The sequence below is a fragment of the Ceratotherium simum genome, chromosome X (genome assembly GCF_057802395.1).
Source record: "Ceratotherium simum simum isolate JZ-2026a chromosome X, ASM5780239v1, whole genome shotgun sequence".
Classification (NCBI taxonomy): Eukaryota; Metazoa; Chordata; class Mammalia; order Perissodactyla; family Rhinocerotidae; genus Ceratotherium; species Ceratotherium simum.
Window position 1 is genome coordinate 83,126,567 of NC_141940.1, and position 16,244 is coordinate 83,142,810.

A 16,244-nucleotide genomic window follows, 5' to 3' on the forward strand; every position below is an offset into this window, starting at 1 on the left:
CTGCTGTGCCTGTGTGTTTGAGTGTCTGTGTGTGTGTGTGTGTGTTGTGTGTGTGTGTGTGTGTGTGGCATTGCCTGCCTGCGTGCGTGTGCGGCCATGTGTAGTCCTCTGAGGGGTGGGGGTGCGGGTGTGTGTGTGGGGTGTCTGTGGGCGTGTGGGGTGTGCGTGTCCGTGCTCGAGTCCCCGGTCCTGTGAGCGCCCACCCGCCAATGCCAGCCTGCCTGGGCCTGCGGGATTGGAGGAGACAGCTTGCATGTACACACGGAAATCTCTATCGTTCCGGGCACAAGACTGGATGGGGAACAAGAGGAAGCAGGGCACCACTTGAGGAGGCTCCTACTGGCTCAAGTGTGGACTCTGGGAGCTTCAAGAAAGAGAAGAACGGCAAGGAACGGAAAGCCGTGAGATGTTGTGCAAGTCCTGAGTTCACGATGCCTTTTCTTTGAAAAGTAACTTCCGGATCTGGTTTTTTCTTTTCTTTTCTTTTCTTTTTCTGCTGGAGGTGTGGGGCGGGGAGGATGAGAGTGATCTCCAGCCCTGGTGGATGAAGGGAAAGAGTCGAACCTGGAATTTCGCTACTGCCGACTTCTACACCTTTGCCTCCCCATAACCAAAGAGCAGAGGTGGCAGGGGATCCAGAGAGCACTAGGCCCGCTAAGAGTACAAAGTGAAAGGAAAAGAGAGAAGCAAAATGTCACCAACATCCACCGACACCACCGCCAACGTTGTCGCGGATCTAGTCCAGGGGCGCTTCACTGGGTGGTAACATAGTGAAGGGGTGGCATGGAGACCCAAGCCGCCTCGCGATGAGAGCACACACCCTCAGGCAGCCTCTTGTCAGCGGGATCCCTCCTGAGTGTCACGGAGGGTTCAGATCCCGCAGTAGGCCTGCAGGACATACAGAGGGCAAAAGGAGAGCCTGAGCCACAGCGCGAGTGTGGAACCGGCACACTCCAAAGGGCCAGAGAGCCCGGGGTATGCACGCAGGGCAAAGAAAGGGCAGGAGGACCCCCGGGAACCGGAGCTTAAAAGGGGGAGGTAAGGGACACCAGAGGGATGAGATAATCTCCGACGGTGATAAAGGGTTGGTTGTAAGGGGATGCCCCTTACTCCCCCAAGCCACGAGGCTCATTTTAAGTTCCAGGGGAAAAGTAAAGTCTATTGTCAGGAATGATTCCCTCCCTCCCTTCCCGCTCCGGCACCGCTCCCCTTGCGCCCCCCACGCCCCACCCCACAGGGCCCTCAACCCCAAGGCCGCCTTCCTGGAGAGAGGGCCATCCACAAAGGAAGAAGTGAAAGTAAAAGTAAAAGTAAAGAAGTGAAAGTAAAGAGCTGACAGTGGAGAGCAAATTGAAAGCAGAGAGACAATGTTTTAGTGGAGGAGAAGAATGGATGTGATCTGAAAATGCACTGTGTCCCAAGTGGGCAGGTGGAAGCAGCAGTGACCTCCCGCGGCCTCCCAGGGGAAGAGCCATCAGCCAAGAGAAAGTCCCAGCCACTTCGGCAAGGGGTTCAACCCTGTCCGGAGAGAGGCCTGTTTGGCCACGCTGTAGTGCCCAACTGGGAAGTGGAAAGACAGACAGAAAGGGGCAAGGAGGAAGAAAAGGGAACGAGGAAGGGCAACAGCCGGGTCCAGCAAGCCTCGCGTAGACCTACGCTGTGTGCCTGTGTGCCAGTGTGGGTGCCTGCGCGGACGGGTTTACCTGAATACGACTGTGCACGTATGTGCCCGAGTTCAGGAATGTAAACCTAGGCCAATGCAGGGAAGGGTGTGAAGTGATGCATGCAAAGGTGAGAAAACGATGACCCCTGAGGCTGAGAGTGGGGGTTCCACCACTTGCTGGTCCCAATCCCCACCCTTCTTTCTCCCTGCATTTTCCCCAAGGAAGTGTCAGACGTGCCCTGGTGTTTAATATCTATCTGGGAAAGATCCACCTCAGGTCCCACCTGGCAGGACAGCGGTGACTTTTGTTTTCCTGGGTTGTTTTCTTTTTATCTGTGTGTGTGTGTGTGTGTGTGTGTGTGTGTGTGTGTGAGAGAGAGAGAGAGAGAGACAGACACAGACAGAGAGAAAGAGAGAGAGTGTGTGTGTGTTTCTCACCAATTTCAAATATTTGATTACTTCCTGGAATAGCTTGGCGTGGAAGAAAGTCCGAAACAGCGACTCCTCAGTTCTAAGAGCCCTTAGGTACTTCTGAGTGTCGAGGTTCCCTGGGATGTGGGTTTTCTTTCCTATGGAGCTCCGTTGGGTCTGCACTTCTAGGAAGACTTTTAAAAGGTGAAGGAAGGAAACATTTGGGAAAGTGTAAAAAGCCTCAGGGACACGTTCCACATTGCTCTCTCGAGGCACTGGGTGGCATGGGTACGAGGACGGACATCCAACAGTCACCCCCAGGTGACCACTGCATTCCTTTGCATCCCAATCTGCTCTGTATAAAGGCCCTTATCCGTGGTTTTGCGTGTCCGCCTGGAAACGCGGCCTTGCGTTAAGGTTCCTCAGAAGTGGTGTTTATGTGGTTTTTTTTATTTTGGGGCAGGGGGGGGCGGGGGGGCCCATAATTGCCCTCCAAGATCTCATTTGTTTTCCAGGGTGAATACTGGGCCAGCATCAGGGGTTACGGTTGAGAAGCGGAGAGATCTACCTACCAAAGCAACCCCCCAAACCCCTTCTGCCACCCGCCCCTCCAAACCCGAGGCACCCCCACGGCCCTCCCAACCTCCGCCCTCTCTCCAAGGGTAAAACTTCACGGGGGCCCTGGACAAACTGAGCATGACAAATGGACGTGCTCCTGGCACAGAATCCAAGCCCCTGAGCCTGGCTACCAACGCCTGCGGGCAGAAAGACCCCGACGCGAACTTGTGTGCAAACGTATTCTAGTGCGGGCACGGGACACAGCATGCTGCGTAGGAGATGCCAAGTGGTCTTCCCGGAGACCCCCCTGTGGGTCCCATTCCGGAAAGGCCCACCCGTGGGCACAAAAGAGTGGCTGGGGTTCCCCCGGAGCCCGGTGGCCTCCGGAAGCCTTGTGACCCCGGGCACGACCCCGTTCTGCAGGAGGATGGGTCAACCGTTTCTGGACCCCTGTGGGACCTGGCTGCCTCTGACCCGGTCTTTGGCCCACTCAAGCATGCAACGTCAGAAGAAGGGAGTTTGCTGCCTAGGAACAGGTGCAGTGCAGACTAGGCAGAGGCCAGGAGTTGTCTGAAGACTCAAAGAAGAATCTGGAAGCCCAGCGGTGGGATTTCTTGAGGGTTGCCTGCGTTCACTGTGAACCACAGCATGAACAGACTCCGGAAAAGCCTAGCTACTCTCGCAGGTTTGCCCCAAAGCGGCCAAGTTGGTGAGGAGCCCAGCTGAAGGTGAGATGGGTGCTCTGCGGCCTAAGAGGAGGAGGGGGACGGTGGTGATGATTCTTTTCCCCTTTGTCTGTCTGGCAGCAGATGGAGGGAGAGGAAGGCGTGGTGGTGGTGGGGGCAGGGAAAGGGGTGCGTGGCAATCGTGGAGCCACAGCGCCATCCAGCGGAATCCGTTTCCGAAAACCCCGGCAGCAGCGACCTGACCTGCCTTCCTGCCGGGCAGAGGCACAGCCCTCAGCAAGGACGTGCTGGGCTGTCTGGGCTCTGCCCAAGCCAGGGTTTCCCTCACCGTGGGGTCACAGGCCTACAGGGAAGAGTGCCTGCCAGTGGGACCCTGTGGGGAAGCGGGAGCTCTAGGGGCCCTGGGACACAGCACGCACCCCAAGACCAAACAGCTCAGGCGGCGGAGCTCCCCCGTCAGCCATTTTGGGGTGGGCCCAGGAAAGCAAGACACCGCAGACTGCGGGGACTGGGGGCATTTCCTCTGGCGTCCCTTGTGGGGAGTACCGGGGTGCCCTGCCTGGGGCCACGCCGGCGTCGGGAGGCCCCTTTCGTCACTGGGAGCTGAGGCGCTTAGAGGTTCTGAGGACGGGGCCATTCGCACTCGGCAGTGCCAGGCAACTCCCAGTGGCAGCCAGCTCGGGCTGCCTCTGGGGTTTCGAAGTGCCTTCTCCAGCTGTGGAGCCAGGGTCCAACCTCGGATCCAGCACACGGGTGAAGGGACAGCCAGGAGCCAGTCGTCCAGGTGCACCCTCAGGAGCCCCACCACCACCCCACGCCAGCATCTGCTCCCGACTCCCGGGCTTTCCCCAGCACTGGAGCCCCAGAAGCTCCCTTTCGCAGAAAGGATTTCCGCTTGATGGCAGTATGGCTCCACAAATGCCAACCAAACTCTCCCCCCTCCCCCTCCCCCTACCCTACAGCCACTCCCTCTAGGCCTTGGTCCTCCTCCCTTTCCAGAGTAAAAAAATAAAATAAAAATCAAGTACACACACACACACAAACACAAAGACAGGCAGAGAGAGAGAGATGTGAAATCCAATATAGAACAGGGAAAAAGACGGAAAGCAGCCACCAGGACCCATGGTGACCACTGAATACACAGGGAGAAGCCACCGCTGGCTAGGAGGCTTGACACCCTGCAGGCCTTTCCCCTTAATTTCCCCCAACTCCGTTTTTCTGGGTTCCTGCTCTTGGGAGAAGTAAAAGGCAAAGGAGGCCACATGTGCCTGCCCGCCTCCCCGACTCTGCTTGAGGGTTTCAATCATAAGACCGCTCCCGGACAAGGTGGTGGCCACCGTGCTGGCTTGCAAGTCACTTTCTTGCAGGACTCTGCTTGCTCCCAAGGCCGAGAGCTTCAGGTTGAGGTCACCACCTTGGGCCGGCCCGACAAAGTAGCCAGAAAAGGCTGGCCCAACCTGCAGCCACAGGGCTGCATCCCGGAGGCTCCCCCAAAAGCAGTACCAGGCACTCACAACCAGCATTGACTCTGGGCAGGCTGGCCCTGCTCTCACACAGGAGCCTGGGCGAGACCAGCAAACATCTCCGAGCCACAGGGCCCCACACAGGACCAGGATCCTGTGGAGGACTGGCACTGACTCTCCTCCAATTTGGAGTCCTCATTTATCTGGGTAAACAAGGGAGGCTCCTCTCCAGGTTCACACCTGCCATTTGGGCTGACCTGTTAACGGAGGACCAACCCACGGAACACAGAATGGCTGCGTGTCCCTTTTCGAGAGCCCATCTGGGAAGCCGGGTGTCAGCGTCCTTGTGTGTTTGCACGTGTGTGTGTGTGTGCGTGCATGACAGCAACTGAGAGAGAGTGTGTCAGTGTGAGAGTGGTGAGTGAGAGTCTGAGTGTGCTGTGAGAGAGGGGGGTGGTGTGAGTCTGCTGTGCCTGTGTGTTTGAGTGTCTGTGTGTGTGTGTGTGTGTGTGTTGTGTGTGTGTGTGTGTGTGGCATTGCCTGCCTGCGTGCGTGTGCGGCCATGTGTAGTCCTCTGAGGGGTGGGGGTGCGGGTGTGTGTGTGGGGTGTCTGTGGGCGTGTGGGGTGTGCGTGTCCGTGCTCGAGTCCCCGGTCCTGTGAGCGCCCACCCGCCAATGCCAGCCTGCCTGGGCCTGCGGGATTGGAGGAGACAGCTTGCATGTACACACGGAAATCTCTATCGTTCCGGGCACAAGACTGGATGGGGAACAAGAGGAAGCAGGGCACCACTTGAGGAGGCTCCTACTGGCTCAAGTGTGGACTCTGGGAGCTTCAAGAAAGAGAAGAACGGCAAGGAACGGAAAGCCGTGAGATGTTGTGCAAGTCCTGAGTTCACGATGCCTTTTCTTTGAAAAGTAACTTCCGGATCTGGTTTTTTCTTTTCTTTTTTCTGCTGGAGGTGTGGGGGCGGGGAGGATGAGAGTGATCTCCAGCCCTGGTGGATGAAGGGAAAGAGTCGAACCTGGAATTTCGCTACTGCCGACTTCTACACCTTTGCCTCCCCCATAACCAAAGAGCAGAGGTGGCAGGGGGATCCAGAGAGCACTAGGCCCGCTAAGAGTACAAAGTGAAAGGAAAAGAGAGAAGCAAAATGTCACCAACATCCACCGACACCACCGCCAACGTTGTCGCGGATCTAGTCCAGGGGCGCTTCACTGGGTGGTAACATAGTGAAGGGGTGGCATGGAGACCCAAGCCGCCTCGCGATGAGAGCACACACCCTCAGGCAGCCTCTTGTCAGCGGGATCCCTCCTGAGTGTCACGGAGGGTTCAGATCCCGCAGTAGGCCTGCAGGACATACAGAGGGCAAAAGGAGAGCCTGAGCCACAGCGCGAGTGTGGAACCGGCACACTCCAAAGGGCCAGAGAGCCCGGGGTATGCACGCAGGGCAAAGAAAGGGCAGGAGGACCCCCGGGAACCGGAGCTTAAAAGGGGGAGGTAAGGGACACCAGAGGGATGAGATAATCTCCGACGGTGATAAAGGGTTGGTTGTAAGGGGATGCCCCTTACTCCCCCAAGCCACGAGGCTCATTTTAAGTTCCAGGGGAAAAGTAAAGTCTATTGTCAGGAATGATTCCCTCCCTCCCTTCCCGCTCCGGCACCGCTCCCCTTGCGCCCCCCACGCCCCACCCCACAGGGCCCTCAACCCCAAGGCCGCCTTCCTGGAGAGAGGGCCATCCACAAAGGAAGAAGTGAAAGTAAAAGTAAAAGTAAAGAAGTGAAAGTAAAGAGCTGACAGTGGAGAGCAAATTGAAAGCAGAGAGACAATGTTTTAGTGGAGGAGAAGAATGGATGTGATCTGAAAATGCACTGTGTCCCAAGTGGGCAGGTGGAAGCAGCAGTGACCTCCCGCGGCCTCCCAGGGGAAGAGCCATCAGCCAAGAGAAAGTCCCAGCCACTTCGGCAAGGGGTTCAACCCTGTCCGGAGAGAGGCCTGTTTGGCCACGCTGTAGTGCCCAACTGGGAAGTGGAAAGACAGACAGAAAGGGGCAAGGAGGAAGAAAAGGGAACGAGGAAGGGCAACAGCCGGGTCCAGCAAGCCTCGCGTAGACCTACGCTGTGTGCCTGTGTGCCAGTGTGGGTGCCTGGGCGGACGGGTTTACCTGAATACGACTGTGCACGTATGTGCCCGAGTTCAGGAATGTAAACCTAGGCCAATGCAGGGAAGGGTGTGAAGTGATGCATGCAAAGGTGAGAAAACGATGACCCCTGAGGCTGAGAGTGGGGGTTCCACCACTTGCTGGTCCCAATCCCCACCCTTCTTTCTCCCTGCATTTTCCCCAAGGAAGTGTCAGACGTGCCCTGGTGTTTAATATCTATCTGGGAAAGATCCACCTCAGGTCCCACCTGGCAGGACAGCGGTGACTTTTGTTTTCCTGGGTTGTTTTCTTTTTATCTGTGTGTGTGTGTGTGTGTGTGTGTGTGTGTGTGAGAGAGAGAGAGAGAGAGACAGACACAGACAGAGAGAAAGAGAGAGTGTGTGTGTGTTTCTCACCAATTTCAAATATTTGATTACTTCCTGGAATAGCTTGGCGTGGAAGAAAGTCCGAAACAGCGACTCCTCAGTTCTAAGAGCCCTTAGGTACTTCTGAGTGTCGAGGTTCCCTGGGATGTGGGTTTTCTTTCCTATGGAGCTCCGTTGGGTCTGCACATCTAGGAAGACTTTTAAAAGGTGAAGGAAGGAAACATTTGGGAAAGTGTAAAAAGCCTCAGGGACACGTTCCACATTGCTCTCTCGAGGCACTGGGTGGCATGGGTACGAGGACGGACATCCAACAGTCACCCCCAGGTGACCACTGCATTCCTTTGCATCCCAATCTGCTCTGTATAAAGGCCCTTATCCGTGGTTTTGCGTGTCCGCCTGGAAACGCGGCCTTGCGTTAAGGTTCCTCAGAAGTGGTGTTTATGTGGTTTTTTTTATTTTGGGGCAGGGGGGGCGGGGGGGCCCATAATTGCCCCTCCAAGATCTCATTTGTTTTCCAGGGTGAATACTGGGCCAGCATCAGGGGTTACGGTTGAGAAGCGGAGAGATCTACCTACCAAAGCAACCCCCCAAACCCCTTCTGCCACCCGCCCCTCCAAACCCGAGGCACCCCCACGGCCCTCCCAACCTCCGCCCTCTCTCCAAGGGTAAAACTTCACGGGGGCCCTGGACAAACTGAGCATGACAAATGGACGTGCTCCTGGCACAGAATCCAAGCCCCTGAGCCTGGCTACCAACGCCTGCGGGCAGAAAGACCCCGACGCGAACTTGTGTGCAAACGTATTCTAGTACGGGCACGGGACACAGCATGCTGCGTAGGAGATGCCAAGTGGTCTTCCCGGAGACCCCCCTGTGGGTCCCATTCCGGAAAGGCCCACCCGTGGGCACAAAAGAGTGGCTGGGGTTCCCCCGGAGCCCGGTGGCCTCCGGAAGCCTTGTGACCCCGGGCACGACCCCGTTCTGCAGGAGGATGGGTCAACCGTTTCTGGACCCCTGTGGGACCTGGCTGCCTCTGACCCGGTCTTTGGCCCACTCAAGCATGCAACGTCAGAAGAAGGGAGTTTGCTGCCTAGGAACAGGTGCAGTGCAGACTAGGCAGAGGCCAGGAGTTGTCTGAAGACTCAAAGAAGAATCTGGAAGCCCAGCGGTGGGATTTCTTGAGGGTTGCCTGCGTTCACTGTGAACCACAGCATGAACAGACTCCGGAAAAGCCTAGCTACTCTCGCAGGTTTGCCCCAAAGCGGCCAAGTTGGTGAGGAGCCCAGCTGAAGGTGAGATGGGTGCTCTGCGGCCTAAGAGGAGGAGGGGGACGGTGGTGATGATTCTTTTCCCCCTTTGTCTGTCTGGCAGCAGATGGAGGGAGAGGAAGGCGTGGTGGTGGTGGGGGGGGGCAGGGAAAGGGGTGCGTGGCAATCGTGGAGCCACAGCGCCATCCAGCGGAATCCGTTTCCGAAAACCCCGGCAGCAGCGACCTGACCTGCCTTCCTGCCGGGCAGAGGCACAGCCCTCAGCAAGGACGTGCTGGGCTGTCTGGGCTCTGCCCAAGCCAGGGTTTCCCTCACCGTGGGGTCACAGGCCTACAGGGAAGAGTGCCTGCCAGTGGGACCCTGTGGGGAAGCGGGAGCTCTAGGGGCCCTGGGACACAGCACGCACCCCAAGACCAAACAGCTCAGGCGGCGGAGCTCCCCCGTCAGCCATTTTGGGGTGGGCCCAGGGAAAGCAAGACACCGCAGACTGCGGGGACTGGGGGCATTTCCTCTGGCGTCCCTTGTGGGGAGTACCGGGGTGCCCTGCCTGGGGCCACGCCGGCGTCGGGAGGCCCCTTTCGTCACTGGGAGCTGAGGCGCTTAGAGGTTCTGAGGACGGGGCCATTCGCACTCGGCAGTGCCAGGCAACTCCCAGTGGCAGCCAGCTCGGGCTGCCTCTGGGGTTTCGAAGTGCCTTCTCCAGCTGTGGAGCCAGGGTCCAACCTCGGATCCAGCACACGGGTGAAGGGACAGCCAGGAGCCAGTCGTCCAGGTGCACCCTCAGGAGCCCCACCACCACCCCACGCCAGCATCTGCTCCCGACTCCCGGGCTTTCCCCAGCACTGGAGCCCCAGAAGCTCCCTTTCGCAGAAAGGATTTCCGCTTGATGGCAGTATGGCTCCACAAATGCCAACCAAACTCTCCCCCCTCCCCCTCCCCCTACCCTACAGCCACTCCCTCTAGGCCTTGGTCCTCCTCCCTTTCCAGAGTAAAAAAATAAAATAAAAATCAAGTACACACACACACACAAACACAAAGACAGGCAGAGAGAGAGATGTGAAATCCAATATAGAACAGGGAAAAGACGGAAAGCAGCCACCAGGACCCATGGTGACCACTGAATACACAGGGAGAAGCCACCGCTGGCTAGGAGGCTTGACACCCTGCAGGCCTTTCCCCTTAATTTCCCCCAACTCCGTTTTTCTGGGTTCCTGCTCTTGGGAGAAGTAAAAGGCAAAGGAGGCCACATGTGCCTGCCCGCCTCCCCGACTCTGCTTGAGGGTTTCAATCATAAGACCGCTCCCGGACAAGGTGGTGGCCACCGTGCTGGCTTGCAAGTCACTTTCTTGCAGGACTCTGCTTGCTCCCAAGGCCGAGAGCTTCAGGTTGAGGTCACCACCTTGGGCCGGCCCGACAAAGTAGCCAGAAAAGGCTGGCCCAACCTGCAGCCACAGGGCTGCATCCCGGAGGCTCCCCCAAAAGCAGTACCAGGCACTCACAACCAGCATTGACTCTGGGCAGGCTGGCCCTGCTCTCACACAGGAGCCTGGGCGAGACCAGCAAACATCTCCGAGCCACAGGGCCCCACACAGGACCAGGATCCTGTGGAGGACTGGCACTGACTCTCCTCCAATTTGGAGTCCTCATTTATCTGGGTAAACAAGGGAGGCTCCTCTCCAGGTTCACACCTGCCATTTGGGCTGACCTGTTAACGGAGGACCAACCCACGGAACACAGAATGGCTGCGTGTCCCTTTTCGAGAGCCCATCTGGGAAGCCGGGTGTCAGCGTCCTTGTGTGTTTGCACGTGTGTGTGTGTGTGTGTGTGCATGACAGCAACTGAGAGAGAGTGTGTCAGTGTGAGAGTGGTGAGTGAGAGTCTGAGTGTGCTGTGAGAGAGGGGGGTGGTGTGAGTCTGCTGTGCCTGTGTGTTTGAGTGTCTGTGTGTGTGTGTGTGTGTGTGTGTTGTGTGTGTGTGTGTGTGTGTGGCATTGCCTGCCTGCGTGCGTGTGCGGCCATGTGTAGTCCTCTGAGGGGTGGGGGTGCGGGTGTGTGTGTGGGGTGTCTGTGGGCGTGTGGGGTGTGCGTGTCCGTGCTCGAGTCCCCGGTCCTGTGAGCGCCCACCCGCCAATGCCAGCCTGCCTGGGCCTGCGGGATTGGAGGAGACAGCTTGCATGTACACACGGAAATCTCTATCGTTCCGGGCACAAGACTGGATGGGGAACAAGAGGAAGCAGGGCACCACTTGAGGAGGCTCCTACTGGCTCAAGTGTGGACTCTGGGAGCTTCAAGAAAGAGAAGAACGGCAAGGAACGGAAAGCCGTGAGATGTTGTGCAAGTCCTGAGTTCACGATGCCTTTTCTTTGAAAAGTAACTTCCGGATCTGGTTTTTTCTTTTCTTTTCTTTTCTTTTTTCTGCTGGAGGTGTGGGGGCGGGGAGGATGAGAGTGATCTCCAGCCCTGGTGGATGAAGGGAAAGAGTCGAACCTGGAATTTCGCTACTGCCGACTTCTACACCTTTGCCTCCCCCATAACCAAAGAGCAGAGGTGGCAGGGGGATCCAGAGAGCACTAGGCCCGCTAAGAGTACAAAGTGAAAGGAAAAGAGAGAAGCAAAATGTCACCAACATCCACCGACACCACCGCCAACGTTGTCGCGGATCTAGTCCAGGGGCGCTTCACTGGGTGGTAACATAGTGAAGGGGTGGCATGGAGACCCAAGCCGCCTCGCGATGAGAGCACACACCCTCAGGCAGCCTCTTGTCAGCGGGATCCCTCCTGAGTGTCACGGAGGGTTCAGATCCCGCAGTAGGCCTGCAGGACATACAGAGGGCAAAAGGAGAGCCTGAGCCACAGCGCGAGTGTGGAACCGGCACACTCCAAAGGGCCAGAGAGCCCGGGGTATGCACGCAGGGCAAAGAAAGGGCAGGAGGACCCCCGGGAACCGGAGCTTAAAAGGGGGAGGTAAGGGACACCAGAGGGATGAGATAATCTCCGACGGTGATAAAGGGTTGGTTGTAAGGGGATGCCCCTTACTCCCCCAAGCCACGAGGCTCATTTTAAGTTCCAGGGGAAAAGTAAAGTCTATTGTCAGGAATGATTCCCTCCCTCCCTTCCCGCTCCGGCACCGCTCCCCTTGCGCCCCCCACGCCCCACCCCACAGGGCCCTCAACCCCAAGGCCGCCTTCCTGGAGAGAGGGCCATCCACAAAGGAAGAAGTGAAAGTAAAAGTAAAAGTAAAGAAGTGAAAGTAAAGAGCTGACAGTGGAGAGCAAATTGAAAGCAGAGAGACAATGTTTTAGTGGAGGAGAAGAATGGATGTGATCTGAAAATGCACTGTGTCCCAAGTGGGCAGGTGGAAGCAGCAGTGACCTCCCGCGGCCTCCCAGGGGAAGAGCCATCAGCCAAGAGAAAGTCCCAGCCACTTCGGCAAGGGGTTCAACCCTGTCCGGAGAGAGGCCTGTTTGGCCACGCTGTAGTGCCCAACTGGGAAGTGGAAAGACAGACAGAAAGGGGCAAGGAGGAAGAAAAGGGAACGAGGAAGGGCAACAGCCGGGTCCAGCAAGCCTCGCGTAGACCTACGCTGTGTGCCTGTGTGCCAGTGTGGGTGCCTGCGCGGACGGGTTTACCTGAATACGACTGTGCACGTATGTGCCCGAGTTCAGGAATGTAAACCTAGGCCAATGCAGGGAAGGGTGTGAAGTGATGCATGCAAAGGTGAGAAAACGATGACCCCTGAGGCTGAGAGTGGGGGTTCCACCACTTGCTGGTCCCAATCCCCACCCTTCTTTCTCCCTGCATTTTCCCCAAGGAAGTGTCAGACGTGCCCTGGTGTTTAATATCTATCTGGGAAAGATCCACCTCAGGTCCCACCTGGCAGGACAGCGGTGACTTTTGTTTTCCTGGGTTGTTTTCTTTTTATCTGTGTGTGTGTGTGTGTGTGTGTGTGTGTGTGTGTGTGTGAGAGAGAGATAGAGAGAGAGAGAGACAGACACAGACAGAGAGAAAGAGAGAGAGTGTGTGTGTGTTTCTCACCAATTTCAAATATTTGATTACTTCCTGGAATAGCTTGGCGTGGAAGAAAGTCCGAAACAGCGACTCCTCAGTTCTAAGAGCCCTTAGGTACTTCTGAGTGTCGAGGTTCCCTGGGATGTGGGTTTTCTTTCCTATGGAGCTCCGTTGGGTCTGCACTTCTAGGAAGACTTTTAAAAGGTGAAGGAAGGAAACATTTGGGAAAGTGTAAAAAGCCTCAGGGACACGTTCCACATTGCTCTCTCGAGGCACTGGGTGGCATGGGTACGAGGACGTCCAACAGTCACCCCCAGGTGACCACTGCATTCCTTTGCATCCCAATCTGCTCTGTATAAAGGCCCTTATCCGTGGTTTTGCGTGTCCGCCTGGAAACGCGGCCTTGCGTTAAGGTTCCTCAGAAGTGGTGTTTATGTGGTTTTTTTTATTTTGGGGCAGGGGGGGCGGGGGGGCCCATAATTGCCCCTCCAAGATCTCATTTGTTTTCCAGGGTGAATACTGGGCCAGCATCAGGGGTTACGGTTGAGAAGCGGAGAGATCTACCTACCAAAGCAACCCCCCAAACCCCTTCTGCCACCCGCCCCTCCAAACCCGAGGCACCCCCACGGCCCTCCCAACCTCCGCCCTCTCTCCAAGGGTAAAACTTCACGGGGGCCCTGGACAAACTGAGCATGACAAATGGACGTGCTCCTGGCACAGAATCCAAGCCCCTGAGCCTGGCTACCAACGCCTGCGGGCAGAAAGACCCCGACGCGAACTTGTGTGCAAACGTATTCTAGTACGGGCACGGGACACAGCATGCTGCGTAGGAGATGCCAAGTGGTCTTCCCGGAGACCCCCCTGTGGGTCCCATTCCGGAAAGGCCCACCCGTGGGCACAAAAGAGTGGCTGGGGTTCCCCCGGAGCCCGGTGGCCTCCGGAAGCCTTGTGACCCCGGGCACGACCCCGTTCTGCAGGAGGATGGGTCAACCGTTTCTGGACCCCTGTGGGACCTGGCTGCCTCTGACCCGGTCTTTGGCCCACTCAAGCATGCAACGTCAGAAGAAGGGAGTTTGCTGCCTAGGAACAGGTGCAGTGCAGACTAGGCAGAGGCCAGGAGTTGTCTGAAGACTCAAAGAAGAATCTGGAAGCCCAGCGGTGGGATTTCTTGAGGGTTGCCTGCGTTCACTGTGAACCACAGCATGAACAGACTCCGGAAAAGCCTAGCTACTCTCGCAGGTTTGCCCCAAAGCGGCCAAGTTGGTGAGGAGCCCAGCTGAAGGTGAGATGGGTGCTCTGCGGCCTAAGAGGAGGAGGGGGACGGTGGTGATGATTCTTTTCCCCCTTTGTCTGTCTGGCAGCAGATGGAGGGAGAGGAAGGCGTGGTGGTGGTGGGGGCAGGGAAAGGGGTGCGTGGCAATCGTGGAGCCACAGCGCCATCCAGCGGAATCCGTTTCCGAAAACCCCGGCAGCAGCGACCTGACCTGCCTTCCTGCCGGGCAGAGGCACAGCCCTCAGCAAGGACGTGCTGGGCTGTCTGGGCTCTGCCCAAGCCAGGGTTTCCCTCACCGTGGGGTCACAGGCCTACAGGGAAGAGTGCCTGCCAGTGGGACCCTGTGGGGAAGCGGGAGCTCTAGGGGCCCTGGGACACAGCACGCACCCCAAGACCAAACAGCTCAGGCGGCGGAGCTCCCCCGTCAGCCATTTTGGGGTGGGCCCAGGAAAGCAAGACACCGCAGACTGCGGGGACTGGGGCATTTCCTCTGGCGTCCCTTGTGGGGAGTACCGGGGTGCCCTGCCTGGGGCCACGCCGGCGTCGGGAGGCCCCTTTCGTCACTGGGAGCTGAGGCGCTTAGAGGTTCTGAGGACGGGGCCATTCGCACTCGGCAGTGCCAGGCAACTCCCAGTGGCAGCCAGCTCGGGCTGCCTCTGGGGTTTCGAAGTGCCTTCTCCAGCTGTGGAGCCAGGGTCCAACCTCGGATCCAGCACACGGGTGAAGGGACAGCCAGGAGCCAGTCGTCCAGGTGCACCCTCAGGAGCCCCACCACCACCCCACGCCAGCATCTGCTCCCGACTCCCGGGCTTTCCCCAGCACTGGAGCCCCAGAAGCTCCCTTTCGCAGAAAGGATTTCCGCTTGATGGCAGTATGGCTCCACAAATGCCAACCAAACTCTCCCCCCTCCCCCTCCCCCTACCCTACAGCCACTCCCTCTAGGCCTTGGTCCTCCTCCCTTTCCAGAGTAAAAAAATAAAATAAAAATCAAGTACACACACACACACAAACACAAAGACAGGCAGAGAGAGAGAGATGTGAAATCCAATATAGAACAGGGAAAAAGACGGAAAGCAGCCACCAGGACCCATGGTGACCACTGAATACACAGGGAGAAGCCACCGCTGGCTAGGAGGCTTGACACCCTGCAGGCCTGTTCGCTTAATTTCCCCCAACTCCGTTTTTCTGGGTTCCTGCTCTTGGGAGAAGTAAAAGGCAAAGGAGGCCACATGTGCCTGCCCGCCTCCCCGACTCTGCTTGAGGGTTTCAATCATAAGACCGCTCCCGGACAAGGTGGTGGCCACCGTGCTGGCTTGCAAGTCACTTTCTTGCAGGACTCTGCTTGCTCCCAAGGCCGAGAGCTTCAGGTTGAGGTCACCACCTTGGGCCAGCCCGACAAAGTAGCCAGAAAAGGCTGGCCCAACCTGCAGCCACAGGGCTGCATCCCGGAGGCTCCCCCAAAAGCAGTACCAGGCACTCACAACCAGCATTGACTCTGGGCAGGCTGGCCCTGCTCTCACACAGGAGCCTGGGCGAGACCAGCAAACATCTCCGAGCCACAGGGCCCCACACAGGACCAGGATCCTGTGGAGGACTGGCACTGACTCTCCTCCAATTTGGAGTCCTCATTTATCTGGGTAAACAAGGGAGGCTCCTCTCCAGGTTCACACCTGCCATTTGGGCTGACCTGTTAACGGAGGACCAACCCACGGAACACAGAATGGCTGCGTGTCCCTTTTCGAGAGCCCATCTGGGAAGCCGGGTGTCAGCGTCCTTGTGTGTTTGCACGTGTGTGTGTGTGCGTGCATGACAGCAACTGAGAGAGAGTGTGTCAGTGTGAGAGTGGTGAGTGAGAGTCTGAGTGTGCTGTGAGAGAGGGGGGTGGTGTGAGTCTGCTGTGCCTGTGTGTTTGAGTGTCTGTGTGTGTGTGTGTGTGTGTGTGTGTGTGTGTGTGTGTGGCATTGCCTGCCTGCGTGCGTGTGCGGCCATGTGTAGTCCTCTGAGGGGTGGGGGTGCGGGTGTGTGTGTGGGGTGTCTGTGGGCGTGTGGGGTGTGCGTGTCCGTGCTCGAGTCCCCGGTCCTGTGAGCGCCCACCCGCCAATGCCAGCCTGCCTGGGCCTGCGGGATTGGAGGAGACAGCTTGCATGTACACACGGAAATCTCTATCGTTCCGGGCACAAGACTGGATGGGGAACAAGAGGAAGCAGGGCACCACTTGAGGAGGCTCCTACTGGCTCAAGTGTGGACTCTGGGAGCTTCAAGAAAGAGAAGAACGGCAAGGAACGGAAAGCCGTGAGATGTTGTGCAAGTCCTGAGTTCACGATGCCTTTTCTTTGAAAAGTAACTTCCGGATCTGGTTTTTTCTTTTCTTTTCTTTTCTTTTTTCTGCTGGAG

General features: G+C 57.3%; 1 long non-coding RNA gene across 1 annotated transcript; it reads left to right on the forward strand.

Annotated features, from left to right (window-relative positions):
* Positions 1 to 2,892: 2,892 nt before the first annotated feature.
* Positions 2,893 to 13,959, forward strand: LOC147911910 (uncharacterized). The gene is made up of 3 exons (XR_015550602.1): positions 2,893 to 3,360; positions 7,825 to 8,595; positions 13,089 to 13,959. It is a non-coding gene; the product is annotated as an uncharacterized LOC147911910 (long non-coding RNA).
* The last annotated feature ends 2,285 nt before the right edge of the window (positions 13,960 to 16,244 follow it).